Genomic DNA, 16,194 nt, shown 5'->3' with positions numbered 1-16,194 from the left:
CCAACCTATCTTCCATCTTCATGAGCATTCTCTTCTCCTTCCTTTCTTCTTCTTCAATTGTTCATGTTACCTTGTGTTTTGAGTTGCCTAGCTTTCGGTTTTTCTATTTTCAGCACCTATATTCTGTTTTGTTTTTAAAATCTGTTCGGTTCTTTTGTTTAGTAGCTTAATTCTGTTCGGTTAATCTAGTTTCTATTCCTTTGTTGATTCAATTTGACAATATTTGGTTCATCCAAATGAGTTTGGGATTTGGTACTTGTTATTGGTGAGTTCTTGATCTTAGAACCATGATCCAACTTCTAAGAAAGTGCCTCTACATTTTCCAGCTCAAGGTGATTCCTCAAAGTGTCAAGAATCTTGTTCTATGTGGCTATTGGAATCACATCATGTGGTATCATGAGTCTTAGGTTCTTCTTGTTTAATTGTTGAGTTGTGTGCACTTTATTTCAAGAGCTTTTTAATTTCTTGCAATTTAAGTTTCTGTTTTAGAATTTTAATTGAGTATTCTTGCTGTTTTTCTTTTGCTCCAAGTGTTTGTGGAAAGGTTTATGGCACTCATAATTCTTATGAGTATGGTTGCTCTTTTGGAATGGCATTATCCTTCCTAGAGTTTACCTTAAGCTTCCTTTCATTTGTTACAATTTGTGTTGTGTCTTTTAATTTTTGAATCATGTCAAGTTGTGTCTTAGTCATGTTATTCCATATATGTCATTACTTCTAGTAGTACTTTTATTGTTTTGATTGTTTCTTGCTTTGGTGTCATATAATTTTCTGAATTGATGTTGATCCTTTGTGCATTTTCTTTTTAGAATTGAGTTCATACTTGTATTCTAGACCTATACAAGTTCCACTACATCATTTTCTATTATGTCTTTGCTAGTTCATCATTCTGTTTTTTATTCCTATTAGGATTCCTCTGTTTCTGAAAAGAGTGCTTACTGTTTTTCCTTATTGCAACTGATTTACGTACTGTAAAATTCTGAAATTCTGGATTTGAGATATTCAAAGTGTTAGAAAAGAATAGAAAAAAGAATCATTCAAAAATATGAAGTACACAAAAAATGATAAATAAAATAAAAAAAGTGTACATTCCTGCCGAAAAAAATACGGTAATCTGGCAGTGATTTTAAAATATTTATTTCTCTCAATTGGCTTACTGTTTTTAATTGATTCCAGTGCCATTATTGAGTTAACATCTTGAAGTTTCTGTGGTATAAATTTCATAATTCAGTTCGCTCTACAACGTTCCAGTTAAATCAGTGAATATCAAACACAGTTTGCATACAAAAAATTTTTCCAGTAGCTAAATTTTTTGTTTTCTTCATCTCCTCTAGTGCTTTTCCTTAGGTATTCTTTTGTGTGCCTACTTTTCTCATTGAGTTCTTTATTTTCTTGATTGTCTTTCATTCTTATTCTTTGAGTTTGTCTTACATATTGTATTCCTTTTGCAATTACCTTTTCCTTGCTTATACCTTTTCTTGTTTGTCTTTATTGTTTCTTTGGTTTTGTGGTGGTTTGCTCTTAAGATTGGTGTGCTTGCTTTGACATATTTCATTTGAGGATTCCAAGGCCTCAAGATCAGATTGGAGCAAGAACATTATTTCTTTGAGAGTGATATCTTTTTCAGCCTTAAATTCACTTCGGCAGTTTCAAGTGCAAAGCTCACTGTTTTTGCTAATTTTTAACTTGTTTGCTGTTTTGTGTGTTTGCTGTTTTTTTTTTTTAATTACAAATGGCTGGATCTTCAAGTGATGCATCCTACAAGCAGAATTCTCCTTCCAAAGCTTCCATTCTTGGTGAATTACATGAAGCTCAAAGAACAATTAGAAGGTTGGAGGAGAAATTGCAAAAGATGGAGGTCCAACAAACTAGACCATCTCCTTCTATCCATGATGGACATCATTCTCATAGACCATCTTCAAGAGCTTCTTCAAATGATGTTGGCCGTGAAGATGAGCATAGGAGAAGGAGACCTCCACCCCAAGTCCATGGACAAAGACATCATCACCAAGGGGAAAGAATTCACTACGGCAATGGCTTCTACCATGATGCAAAGTCCAAGCTTCCTTCGGTCAAACTACCTTGTTTTAATGGTTCTAGTGATCCAAATGTGTATTTAGATTGGGAGGCTAAGTGTGAACAAATTTTTGAGATCCATGAGATCCAAGATGAGCATAAGCTCAAGCTAGCCACCCTAGAGTTTAGTGATTATGCCATGAAATGGTGGCATGGGATTGTAAAGGACATTATCTATCACAAGGGTCCTCCCGTGGACTCTTGGAACTCTTTAAAGGATCATATGCGTGCTAGGTTTGTGCCCCCACATTTTAGGAAAGACCTCATGTTGAGACTCCAACGGTTTCAACAAGGCACGCTAAATGTGGATGAATATTATAAGGAGCTTGAGACGCTTGTGCTTAAAATTGAATTAGAAGAAAGTGAAGAAGCCATGGTTGCTAGGTTTGTGAGTGGTCTTAGGAAGGATATCCAAGACATTGTTGAGTTACAAGAGTATTCATCATTGGGCTCTTTAGTTCATCTTGCAATGAAGGTGGAAGCCCAACTTGCTAAGAAAAACTCTTTTAAAAATGCTTCCAATAATGGATACTACTCCAAGTCTTGGAGAAACAAAACTTCTTTTTCAAAACATCCTTCCAAAGATTCTTCTTTCAAACCCAAGGAATCTAAGCCATCAACATCTAGACCTAAGTCTCCCACTAGAACATCTAACACTAAATGCTTTAAATGTATGGGTTATGGTCATATTGCTGCAAATTGTCCTTCAAAACGAAGTATGTACATGCATGAGGGCATTGTAGTTAGTGAGCATGATTCGGATTCTTCAAAGCATTCATTGCATTCTCATGCATCTAGTGAAGAAGAGAGTGAATGTCCACTTGAAGGGGACTTGTTAGTTGTGAGAAGACTTCTTGGACAAGTTTCACAACCTTTTGATGAAAGTCAAAGGGAAAATATTTTCCATACAAGATGTCTTATTCAAAACAACATTTGTTCCTTGATAGTGGATGGGGGTAGTTGTGCAAATGTGGCTAGTACAAGAGTAGTAGATAAGCTTGGTTTGCCTACTATCTCTCATACAAAGCCCTACAAATTACAATGGCTTAGTGAAGTAGGAGAAATAATTGTTAATAAACAAGTCCTCATCCATTTCTCCATTGGAAAATACAAAGATGAGGTATTATGTGATGTTGTGCCCATGGAAGCTACTCATGTTCTTTTGGGAAGGCCTTGGCAATTTGATAGAAAAGTTTTACATGATGGCTTTACCAACAAATTATCTTTTGAATTCCATGGTCACAAGGTTACTTTAAAATCTCTCTCTCCAAGAGAAGTCCATGAGGACCAAGTTATCATGAAGAAAAAGAGGGAGAGTGAAAAAGATAAAAAAGATAAAAAAGATAAGAGTTCTAAGCCTAAACTCCTTATGTCTAGGCGTGACATTGAAAGGGAAATAGTGGCTCATCATCCTCTTTTTTTAGCCATCCCTAGAACTCTTAGCATAGAAACACTTGTTGATAGTCCTCATTGCTTGGAAAATTTGGTAGAAGAGTTCAAAGATGTGTTTCAAGATCCTCCAAATGGACTTCCACCTTTGAGAGGGATTGAGCACCAAATTGATTTGATACCGGGCTCTTCTTTACCAAATCGTCCCGCATATAGGACCAATCCAAGTGAAACCAAGGAAATTCGCCAACAAGTTGAGGCTTTGATTGAAAAAGGGTGGGTGCAAGATAGCATGAGTCCTTGTGCTATGCCTATCATCTTAGTGCCAAAAAAGGATGGCACATGGCGAATGTGTTCGGATTGTAGGGCCATAAATAACATAACCATTAAGTATAGGCATCCCATACCTAGACTAGATGATTTGTTGGATGAATTACATGGTTCAAAAATCTTTTCAAAGATTGATCTTAAAAGCGGCTACAATCAAATCCGTATCAAACCGGGTGATGAATGGAAGACGGCTTTTAAGACCAACTTTGGTTTATATGAGTGGTTAGTTATGCCTTTTGGTTTAACTAATGCACCAAGTACCTTCATGCGCCTCATGCATCATGTTCTTAGACCTTTCATTGGTAAGTTTGTTGTGGTTTACTTTGATGACATTCTCATTTATAGCTTATCTTTGAATGACCATAGGTTGCATGTTAGGCAAGTTTTGGAAACCCTTAGGAAGGAACATTTGTATGCTAACCTTGCTAAATGTATGTTTGCTCTTGATCATATAGAATTCCTAGGGTTTGTTGTGAGTTGTAAAGGGGTCCATGTGGACAAAACCAAGGTGGTGGCCATTCAAAATTGGCCTACACCGAAATCTTTGAATGAGGTCCGAAGTTTTCATGGGCTTGCTTCTTTCTATAGAAGATTTGTCCCAAACTTTGGTACCATTGCCGCACCACTCAATGACATAGTGAAAAAGGATGTGGTCTTTCATTGGGGAGAAGCACAACAAAATGCTTTTGATACTTTGAAAGAAAAATTGACTAATGCTCCCATCTTGGCCCTTCCTAATTTCACTAAGACATTTGAGATTGAGTGTGATGCTTCAAGCATAGGTATTGGGGCTGTTCTCCTTCAAGAGGGCCACCCCATAGCCTATTTTAGTGAGAAATTGAAGGGAAGTCATCTCAACTATTCCACCTATGATAAAGAATTATATGCACTTGTTAGGGCTTTGTTTACTTGGCAACACTATCTTTTTCCCAAAGAGTTTGTGATACATAGTGATCATGAATCTCTTAAATATTTGAAAAGCCAAAACAAACTTAACAAGAGGCATGCTAAGTGGGTGGAATTCATTGAGCAATTTCCTTATGTGATCAAACACAAGCAAGGCAAAATAAATATTGTGGCGGATGCTCTTTCTAGAAGATATACCTTGTTAAATCTTTTAACCTCTCAATATCTTGGTTTTGATCACATTAAGGAACTTTATCATGATGACCTTGATTTTTCTCTCCTCTATCAAGAGTGTCTTAAGGGAGGACACAAAGATTTTTTTATTCAAGATGGCTTTCTTTTTAAAGGAAAACGTCTTTGTGTTCCCCAATGCTCTATTAGATTATCTCTTGTTAGAGAAGCTCATGAGGGGGGCTTAATGGGACATTTTGGGGTTGCTAAAACTTTGGATGTGTTGCATGAACATTTCTTTTGGCCTCATATGCATAAACATGTTCATAGTTTGTGTGATAAATGCATAGCTTGCCGCAAAGCTAAATCTAAAATGCATCCCCATGGTCTTTATACTCCTCTTCCTATCCCTTCAATGCCTTGGGTAGATATATCTATGGATTTCATCTTAGGCTTACCCAAGACATCAAAGGGAAAGGACTCCATTTTTGTGGTAGTGGATCGTTTTTCAAAGATGGCTCACTTTATTCCTTGCCACAAAGTGGATGATGCATGCCACATTGAAAACCTCTTCTTCCAAGAAGTGGTTCCAAGTCCTCAAGAGGATTAATGACAATGCTTATGAGTTAGATATGCCTGATACATTCTTAGGTAGTCATACTTTTAATGTCAGCGATCTAACTCCTTTTTCTGTAGGTCTCCAGAATTCGTGGTCGAATTCTCTCCAACTCGGGGAGTATGATGGAGATCAAGCCCAAGAGAACATGGAGGCCACTCATCAAGCTCAAGAAGAGGTGGAGGCACAAATGGAGGACGCCCATGGAGGTCAAAGTCCACCTCAAAGGATTACAAGAAGCATGTTCAAAGCCTTGGGAGCTAGAGGACATTTATTTTCTCTTTTTGTAGTGTCTTTAGTTGAAGGTGCTTAGAGGGAAACCTTAGAAACCTCTTTTGTTATAGCATCTTTTAGGCTTTAGTTAGGAGCTTTAGGGGGGTGTATTAGTAGATAGGTGTAGAAGTAGAATAGGGGGTGCCAAAGTGAAGGAAAGGATCACACCTTCCTTGCTTTGCAAATAGGCGCCGGTTCTAGTTTGAATTAGGAGGGAATTTTGAATTGTTTTAGCTTTCTTTTTCAGCACCTTAGGCTATAAATAGAGGTGCCTTCCTTGTAAATTTCAGATTTGAATTTTATCTAAAGAAACTATACTCAAAATTGGAGTGAGCATTTGGAGAGCTTTGAGCTTCTTCTCTAGTCTTATCTTGAAGGACCATGGTTTCCTCAAGTGGCGGCTTCCACACTCATCTAGGAGCATCCATACTTCTAGTGGCGTGATCATCCAACCTATCTTCCATCTTCATGAGCATTCTCTTCTCCTTCCTTTCTTCTTCTTCAATTGTTCATGTTACCTTGTGTTTTGAGTTGCCTAGCTTTCGGTTTTTCTATTTTCAGCACCTATATTCTGTTTTGTTTTTAAAATCTGTTCGGTTCTTTTGTTTAGTAGCTTAATTCTGTTCGGTTAATCTAGTTTCTATTCCTTTGTTGATTCAATTTGACAATATTTGGTTCATCCAAATGAGTTTGGGATTTGGTACTTGTTATTGGTGAGTTCTTGATCTTAGAACCATGATCCAACTTCTAAGAAAGTGCCTCTACATTTTCCAGCTCAAGGTGATTCCTCAAAGTGTCAAGAATCTTGTTCTATGTGGCTATTGGAATCACATCACTCAACAAAGCATAGATGCTAGTCTATTAAAATTAGAAGAGAAAGCTAGTCAATTGGCTAGACAAGTTGAAGATATTGCTAAGAATTTTGATGATACATGTGCAACATGTGTTGAGATGAACAAATGCATATCGTCAGATGATATGATTTGCACTGCATACGCTGATATTACTACACCAACATTGTCTAATGAGTCAGAGTGCATAAATGCAACCATACCAATTGTATTTTATGCTGACCCAGTTGATTTGCAGGTTGTTAGGATCTCTGAACCATTACCAACTAATGTCCAACCTCCACTGATGGAGGAAAAATCATTGCTTAATCAAGTGGCATTAGACTCTATGACACATGCAGGTCTTGATAGAGAAGTTGTTGATGTTGCTATACTTCCCGAATCTACTGAAAAAGATTGCGCACTAACAAATGGCTCTGACATAGTTTTGGAGGTAATACAAGAAGAGGAAGAGCAGGTGTTACTCATCCTTCAAGTAGACACTGCTAGTGGAGAAGAAGATGATATTATTCTTCCATCCTTAAAGCTTCAAAGAATACAACCTCCACTATTTAAGGTGAAGCCCATATCATTCATTCCATCATCTCCACTAGCTACACCTTCTATCATAATTAGAACGTTTGAAAGCAGCCTTTACCAGCCACCACCACCTCCTAACTTACATTTCATTCCATCTCCCACCCCAACTAGACTGTCTACCCTAACTAAAGTGTCTAGCCTTAGACCACCACCCTTAGACGATCCCCAAACAGTAACCATATTAGATCGTCTATATTGAATAAATTTACATCTTCCATATATACTCTGGAAAATACCATCATCCATCCATGGAAGAAACTGTACCATTTCACACGTCCTCCAGACCTACCCCAGTTCCATCCACTATTTCAAGGCTTCTTCATCATAATATTTTTGTTACATAGTTTACCAAGGTACTGCATGCTTTGGTTAGACACTCCAGCTGATAGTGTTTCTACACCACTATGGATGAAGAGTCTTGGCTTATACTGTAGAGGGGATGGTTGAAACAACTGCAACTCCCACTTCCCTCAAGCTGAATGAGGGAGTACTTCTTCTCTCACTTTTATTATACACATTTATTTGTTGATTTTACATTGAGGACAATGTATGATTTAAGTGTGGGGGAGGAGAATCATAGTTTAGGATTTATCTTTTGTTGTTTTATTTTGCATTTTGCATTTTTTATTTTGTTTCTTTTTTATTTGTTTGAATTTCTTTTTGCTTTTGTTAAAATAAATAGCTCTTTAGGATTGTCTAATGGCTGACATGTTTCATAATTCTAGCAAATCTTGGTTTCTTGATCTTTTTTTTGTTTGGATTTTCTTAAAAATTGATAAATAAGTTGGTTATGAGAAATTTTGGGTTGAATCTTTTGATAGAATGTCCCTAGTGAGTTTTGAGCCTTAATTGATATATTATTTAATACTCTTTTTAGTGTGTTTTTACTCATGTTTGCTTATACTCTAGAACTTAGCTTGATTCTTTGTTTTACAACTGTGATTTACGTGCATGAATTGATATGATAGAGGCATTCTTTGTTTAAATTAACCCACTAGCCATATTAGCCTACCTTTATGATAATCCATTTGTTAGCCCCTTGAGCCTATAGCCTTTTTCTTATTTTTAACCCTCATTACAAGCCTCAAAACAGAAAAACCATGTTTGTCCCTACCTTAGAAGATAAAGGAGCTTTGAAATTATTTGGGAATAGGTTTTTGAATAAGTTTGGGGGTGTATCTCATTTTCATAATTTACCTCTTCAGTTTTAAAGAAAAAAAAAAGAAAAGGGGTAGGAAAAAAAAAGGAATACAAGAAGAAAAAAAAAAAAGCAAAGCAAAATAAAGAAAATAAGAGTGGATCCTCTAATACATTGGATTGACTGTCTACTATATGAAAAAAACTGATATCTTGAAATAAAAAAAGGAGTTGAATTATCATAATACTTACACTTGTTTTTAGACCTATCGTCCATTGCTCCTTTGTTTTTCTATGGTTTTTAAGCCTATTTTCCCACTTTTTACCTACCTTTACCTTAGCCTCATTACATCCCTTATGAAGTCCTCTTGATCTTTGATTGCATGTTTTTTTTTCGAATGTTGTGAATATTAGAGTCTTGCTAAGCATATGGTAGTGTTTGTCTACATGGGTGCTCAGTGTAAATACAAGCCCTAAACACTTGAGAGTTGGAGAGTGTCCAATGAAGTTCTGTCAATTTTGATTCATCCTTTAACTTCAATTACATGCTTGTATATTAAAATATAGGATTTTCCATTCACATTTTTCTTGATTCCTTGATTTCTTGAAATTATATCATGTTTGTCATTATGCATTCTTAGAATTTGCTATTTGTTATTTGCATTGCTTTTTCTTTTCTTTCTAAACCTTAGAATGTTTTGCCCAGGAATGCAAAAAGATAAGTGTGGGGGTATTTGATGAGCATATATTTATTCACTCTCAATAGCCTTAATCATAGATTATTGGACTATCATAATAAATAAATCCATTGTTTTAATTAATATTCTTATAATTGGGTTTATTTGGGCCTTAACTATTATTATTGTTAATTTTGTGTTTTTAGAGTAAATTATCCGGAGGAAGCATCTACCTTTGTGAATGGGCCAAATATGCAAAAGTCCAAGTTGATTCTTGAACCAAAACAGGAATCAAATTTTGAGGAGAAGAAAGAGAAAATAAAATCTACAATATCTCAGAAACAGAATTGGAAGCAAATCTTCCACAAAATACAAGAATTTTGGAAAGATGGAAACTTGAAAACGGTTAACAAAATATAAACTACAATATTCTCTCAAGATCCTTGGAGCAGAAAAGCCTATAAAAGGACACAAGCATCAAGGAGAAAAGAGAGAGCTTCATAGGATTTTCTTAGTTTATTTTCCTCTTAGTAATTCTTTTGTTTTTCCTCCGCATGGAAGGCTAAACCTTTTTGGTTGATTCCTTTGTAATTTCCCATTGAGTTCTGAGGTTTTGTTCAATAAAAGTGTCGATTTTTAATTCTCTATAGCAGTTGTTTTTATTGTCTAATCTCCTGGAAAACTAGTTTTTGTGAGAGGTTGTACTTGAACGCATGATTAAGAGTCTTCCTTACCTTGAACTTTGGTTTCTTAGTTAGTTTGCATTGTTCTAATTAATTTCTTGGGCGCATGATTCGAGAGAGAGAAGGTAAGCATTCCCATGGAGTATACGCATGGAACAAAGTGGGTATGGATTAAACCAGTAGACGCATGCTTTACTGGTAAGTTTTAGTTGAATCAGATCGGCGCATGTTCAATCTGGTTTAGCTCTGCTAGAGGATGGAGAAAAGATTAATCTTTAGAGAACCTGTGAAGAATTCAATGGTGGAAGAACTTGGGATCAACCGTTTTTTATTTGCTATTTTAATCTCTTTTATATTTTCTGCACAACTATCTCAAACCCCCTTTTTATCTTTATTGTTATTGCTAAGTTTTATTGCTTGCAGATAGATTTTAAACCCTGATCAACTGATTTTACTATTGGATTCGTTGGGAGACGACTTGGGGACATTTGTCCACAATTATACTATCATCTCTCTAGTGTTACACAAGTCTACGCTAGAATCATATTAATTTGACAGCAAAACGACAACTATCATGGTTCTTCCAAGATGACACCAGCCCCACTACCTTGTTGGTTTGAGGAACCATCTACCAAAAGCACCCATCTGAATCCTGCTCCTTCTTGGTGCGTGGTCGCCGAGGAGAGCTCTACTACAAAGTCAGCGTAAATCTGGCCCTTGATGGGGCCTCTTGGCTCATACTGCACGTCAAACTCAGACAACTCTACCGCCCATCGCACCATTCTGCCTGCCACATTTGGCTTTTGTAAGACCTTGTGAATTGGAAGGTTCGTCATCACTATCACAGTGAAGCTCTGGAAGTAGTGGCAAAGTCTTCGCGCTGGGAACATTACCACTAGAGCTGCTTTTTCTAAGGCCTGGTATCTAACCTCTGGCCCTTGCAACACCTTGTTGACGAAATAGATCGGTCTTTGCACCTAGTCTTGCTCCTGTAATAGGACCGAACTGATCGCCTTCTCCGTGACCGCGAAGTATAGGCAGAGTGGGGTACCTTGCTTTGGTTTGCACAATACTGGTGGACTGGCCAAGTACTCCTTCAGCTTCACAAACGCCTCTTCGCACTCCCGGGTCCACACGAATATACTGTTTCTCTTCAGGCACTGGAAGTAAGGGTGCCCCTTGTCTCCTCCTACCGACACAAATCTGGATAGGGCGGGCATGCGCCCTGTCAACTGCTGCACCTCTTTCAACGAGATCAGGCTCCTCATGACTATGATTGTGGCGCACTTCTCATGATTTGCCTCTATCCCACGTTCAGTGAGTAAGAAACCTAAGAACTTGTCTGCCTCAACCCCGAACACACACTTTTTTGGGTTCAGCTTCAACTTGTACTTCGCTATTGTGGTGAACAGCTCTTCCAAGTCGGCTACATGCCGCTCCTTCTGCTGGGAGGTGACCACCATGTCGTCCACATACGCTTGGACATTTCGTCCTAGCATGGGAGCTAGCACCCTGTCCATCAGCCGCTGGTAGGTGGCACTTGCGTTCTTCAACCCAAAGGGCATTACTTTGTAGCAATAACAAGACAGTTCTGTCATAAACGCTGTCTTGCACTCGTCTCTGGGGTGCATCATGATCTGGTTGTACCACGTAAAACAATCCTCATTGCATGAATAATAGGTCTTTGACATAGTAATTTTACTAGACTTAGTTCTTAATTATGCCATTATAAGATTTTACATATGATTTCATATTTTTCCAAAGTATTTTTATATGACCACTCTCAATAAGTTTTATTTCCCAATAAAAATAAATGAACAAAAAATCAATTATATCTCTCAACTATAATAAATGTAACATATATAACCTCATTTCGATTGGGTCCGGTATAGAATGAACTTAGAATCATGGAATGGACTTCATCATCATATTTTGGATTATAAGTTCATAACCCTAAGCCCATTTTCATTTTGGGTGGAGCATATGTATTAATTTTTTATTGCAGTTAGAAAAGTAAGAGTTAAACTAAGAAATAGATTGTAAAGGATAAAATAGAGTATCCTGAGCAATTTCAATAATAGGGTTCATTGATATTCCTGATACTAGACGCTATCACACATACAATTATACTTAATTTGATGAAATTGTTTGATCGAAAAGGGAACTTTTTTTTCAATATCTCACTTTAAGAGTTATTTTTTGATTTCGTTTAGACATTAATAAATTGATTATTTTTAGATAATAGAAGATATAAACAACACTTGTAAGGATAAATGGTTTTTCGAACCAAATTTTAATTGAATTATTTATTTATTTTTGTTGTATAAATTAAATTAATTTTTTATTGTATAAATTAATTTAATTTTTTATTGTATAAATTAATTTAATTTTAAATTAAATTAATTTTTTAAAAGTTTTATTTGAGTTTATTAAGATTTAATTAAATATATTTGACTATTAAAATTTTACATTTTTATCAATAAAACTTTAATTTTCATGTTATTATTTTATTTTTAAAATTACACATTTTTTCTGTACATTAATATAAGATTTTCCAAAAAATAATTATCATAGTCTTTTTTTCTTAAAAGGTAGAAATTAATTATATTCTTTATAGCAAAGTCAACGAACACAATCTTTTTATTATAATTTTTTCTTGAAAGATACGAAAATTAGTGTTCCATATATCAAATAAACATACTATTAATATTTTATTGAGATTTCTGCCTAAGAGTAAATGAAAAGAAAATATAAAATATAATTTGTTGCCACTAAAAATTGGTAATTTATGTTTAGTAAAATTCCATAGATTTTTACAATCAATACTATTCAAATAAAAAAAAATACAAAAAAGCAAAAGTAAAAACAAAAATAGTTACTTAATTATTTTCTTTAAAAAATTCAATTTCCAACTATATTTTGATTGTATTACATTTTGTTATATATCAAAATAACAAATTTAATAGAAAAACCTTTATGATTAAGGTCCTCATATCTTAACCTTTATGATTAAGGTCCTCGTATCCATGTGAACGAAGAATATGTAAGTATATTGTGAAACAACATTAGATTTATATTTGTATTTAATATTTTTTTTCAATATTACATGTAGTTTTTATTAGTCAAGTCACAAGTGTAGATATATTTTTAGTTGCAAAAATTCATAAATATGAATTCATTGATTTTAAGATGTTTCTCTTTCAAACCCGTTTCTTTTGTTCTTGACTTCATAATTTTCTTCCTCATACTTGTTCAATAATCTCTCATAATCCAAACTTAACATTGACAACAAGCATGACTTCTCTTAAGTATTTTTTTTTTGAACTTAGAGCATTGTTGAAGTATCATTTTCTAGGTTGAAAGACACTATATATTACTTTATTATGATGCACTATTAACAAAAAAATGACATTTATCATTTAGATATATATTACTAACAAAAGACTATAACATTGATCAGCATTGGTACTTGGAAAAGTAATCTTAAATCCTGTCATTCACTCACTCATAGTCATAAAAAGTGAAATATTATTCTCCACTAGCTTCCCGACCTCCTTCCACATGGAGGTTGAGAGCGACAAAACATCCATGTTACCAACATCGTCCCTACCATCGAAACCTTAATTAACCCAAGATGATTCACTAGTGTTATTGGAACCATATCCCATGTATACCCGCTAACCACTAGTTTCGAACTTCGCTTGAAAAATAACTATTAGAAGAAAAGAAATACACGATTTACCTCTCCAATCATCTATTCAACCCAACAAAATAGAAGATAAAATAGAATAAGTGTGGAACCCCCATACTACCTATTCATAACAAAAATAATTTGAATTGACACGACACTCTCCAACCATCAAATTGTTTTCCATGAATGATCATTGATCAAACAACCTTTCAAATCCCCTATAAGGATATGAATTGAGGCATCTTAGACTCTTCAACGATTATGTTCATCCGAGCTTGGACAAATATAGCCGACTACATGTTGGATAACCGAATAGATATGAAAGAAATAAATTTTTCTTTTAAAGACTCGTCACTACACTCAACTCTAGGAGACTAATGTACTGTTCAACATACCGACCTCTTTTGTAAATAACAACATGCCTCCATTACGGTGGCACGTGTCAACATCTAAACCTCTTGACAAATCACCATTTAATCAATCAGTTTGTAGGATTATTACTCAATCACTAATTAAGTCTAAATCAATTTTAAAACAAAGATTAAGAAGACGTAAAGTTTACTTGGACCTAGATTAACCATCCATATTTATAGCAATCACCACTCAAATAATATAAATAAGTATATAACTTAAAGTAAATGATATAATGATCCTTTCAAAATTTATTAAATTATTATTTTTTTATTGACTTAATATCAAAATATAATTAAAGATACCTGGCAAAAAATCAAAATGAAGAAAAAAAATGAAAAACTAAAGCTAAAACAAAGAAAAAGAATAAAAAAACTAAAACAAAGAAAAAAAATAAAAAAACTAAGACTAAAGCAAAACCCGAAAACCAAAACCGACACAAAAACTAAAGAGGAAAAAGAAGATGAACTAGTTGAAAAAAGAGACAGAGACTTATGTTGATTCCCGTTATAAAAAGAACGGATGAATAGTTTTTTAAAGTATTCCAAATATTAAAATAAGAGCAGAGATTAAAGAAGCTTAAAATTAGATTTTTAAAATATTATCCGTAACAAATACAACTCTAGAAATTAAATAGTATAACACTATTGTTGCACATAATTAAATAGCTTGAATAGTATAACACTATTGTTGCATATAATTAAATAGCTTGAATAGTATAACACTGTTGTTGCATATAATTAAATAGCTTGAATGACAGCTGCTTTGGGAGCTATCAAAATTAACTATTGCTATTTGCTGAAAAAAACATTGATTGAAATATAAAACAATTAAATTCATAACGTTGAAACTAAAAAAAACACATGAAAAATAAAAGATTAATAAATATATAAAAATTAAGTAATAAAATCCAAACTCATTTGATATTTTCTTTCCTCTAACCCACAATTTTCCAAATAACTATTTTAGTCTCCATTAAAGTAACTTATTCGTTATTCATTTAAATATTTTTTCTAATTTTTTTTTCAGAAATTCTAAAACAAATTTTTCGGAATCTTTAGAATGAGATTTCAGAACAGGATTTCAAAATAGAATTTCTGAAACAGAATTTTCAAAATGAAATATTTAGAACTCATAAAATACATTTCGGAATGAATTTCGAAAATAAACTTTATGAAACACATTACATATGTTTATGAGAGAACTTTACAAAACGATTTTTTTTCATAGTGTATTATCTCTCTTTTTCTCTTCTTCTACAACGGTGATGATGCAACAACGACGATAATGGTGATGAGCGTGGCGGTATGGTGCAGCGAGGGAGATGCACACAAAGTGAACAACGAAGTAGAGCGGGAAATGAGAGAGAGAAAAATGTAAAACCCGTAATATGGTTATTTCACCCAATTGAGGGGGTGCAGGTTGAAAAATCGGGGTGCAAGAAAAAAGCCTATTCATTTTTCAAAAGTTCTGCCTTCAGTAGGCCCAGTTTTGTCTAATCACATACGAACAACGCAGCTCAACAGAAAGAGCTTCCTAACTACCTTTCAATTTAAAAATAAGCTTGGCGCCAAAAAAAGCGAAAGCAGTAGCAGCAGCGTTCTGGTGATTGGTGAGTATAGAGAAGAGAATGTACTGGTTCAGCGATTCACGCGATGTGGACGTTGTTGTCGCTGACGACTAGGGATTTTCAGTTTCATGTTCTCAGGGCCATCGATCTTCGTTGAACCTCCAAACTCACGACGGCGCTTCCATCTGCCTCGTCTGCTTCTCCAACCTCCTCTCCAATCCTCTCTCCCCAACCGTCCATGTCTCCTACGCTCTCTCCCAGCTCTCTCGATCCCTCTCACTCCCTCACTTCCTTCAATCGCTTCTCAAGTTCCACGCTCACTTTCTCCTTTCGCCTCTCGTCGCCGCCCTCTCCTCCTTCCACGACGAACCAATCGCCGCTCAGCTCACGCATCTCATCCTCGCCCACTCTGCGTCCGCCGATCCTTCCGTTTCCCGCGAATTCGCCACTAGGATGTTGTTAGTGTGTAGACTTGCTGTACCGTGGAATTTAAAATTTCTTTCACGTGGTAAGTCTTTTGCTCGCTCCGTGCAGTGAGGAGATTCGAGGGGAGGTCCTCTTTGTCCTTTATAAACTAACTGTTCTTCAGAGTACATCAGCAGAGGGAGAAGGAAGTGATATCTTGATTCCCTTTTGTCCATGGATATTGTACCTGTTGGTCGATGTGCTCGTGAAGACTCAAAAAGACGATGTTCGCTTCAATTGTATTGGTCCGTTATCAAGTTCTCACTATTTTTGTTCCTTGAAAAGAAAACTCCAAACTTTTTTTGGTTGTCTTGTTTGTTTTAACTTTGGTCTTTTTCGTGAAGCCTATTTTGGATGTGTAGACTAGAG

At 35.2% G+C, this 16,194-nt stretch overlaps 1 pseudogene; it reads left to right on the top strand.

Annotated features, from left to right (window-relative positions):
• Positions 1 to 15,077: 15,077 nt before the first annotated feature.
• LOC150027162 (protein PUTATIVE RECOMBINATION INITIATION DEFECT 1-like) lies at positions 15,078 to 16,192 on the top strand (annotated as a pseudogene).
• The last annotated feature ends 2 nt before the right edge of the window (positions 16,193 to 16,194 follow it).

The sequence above is a fragment of the Phaseolus vulgaris genome, chromosome 6 (genome assembly GCF_051622355.1).
Source record: "Phaseolus vulgaris cultivar YP4 chromosome 6, ASM5162235v1, whole genome shotgun sequence".
Taxonomy (NCBI): domain Eukaryota; kingdom Viridiplantae; phylum Streptophyta; class Magnoliopsida; order Fabales; family Fabaceae; genus Phaseolus; species Phaseolus vulgaris.
The sequence above is the reverse complement of the archived record's forward strand: the minus strand, read 5'-3'. Positions and strand labels throughout refer to the sequence as shown.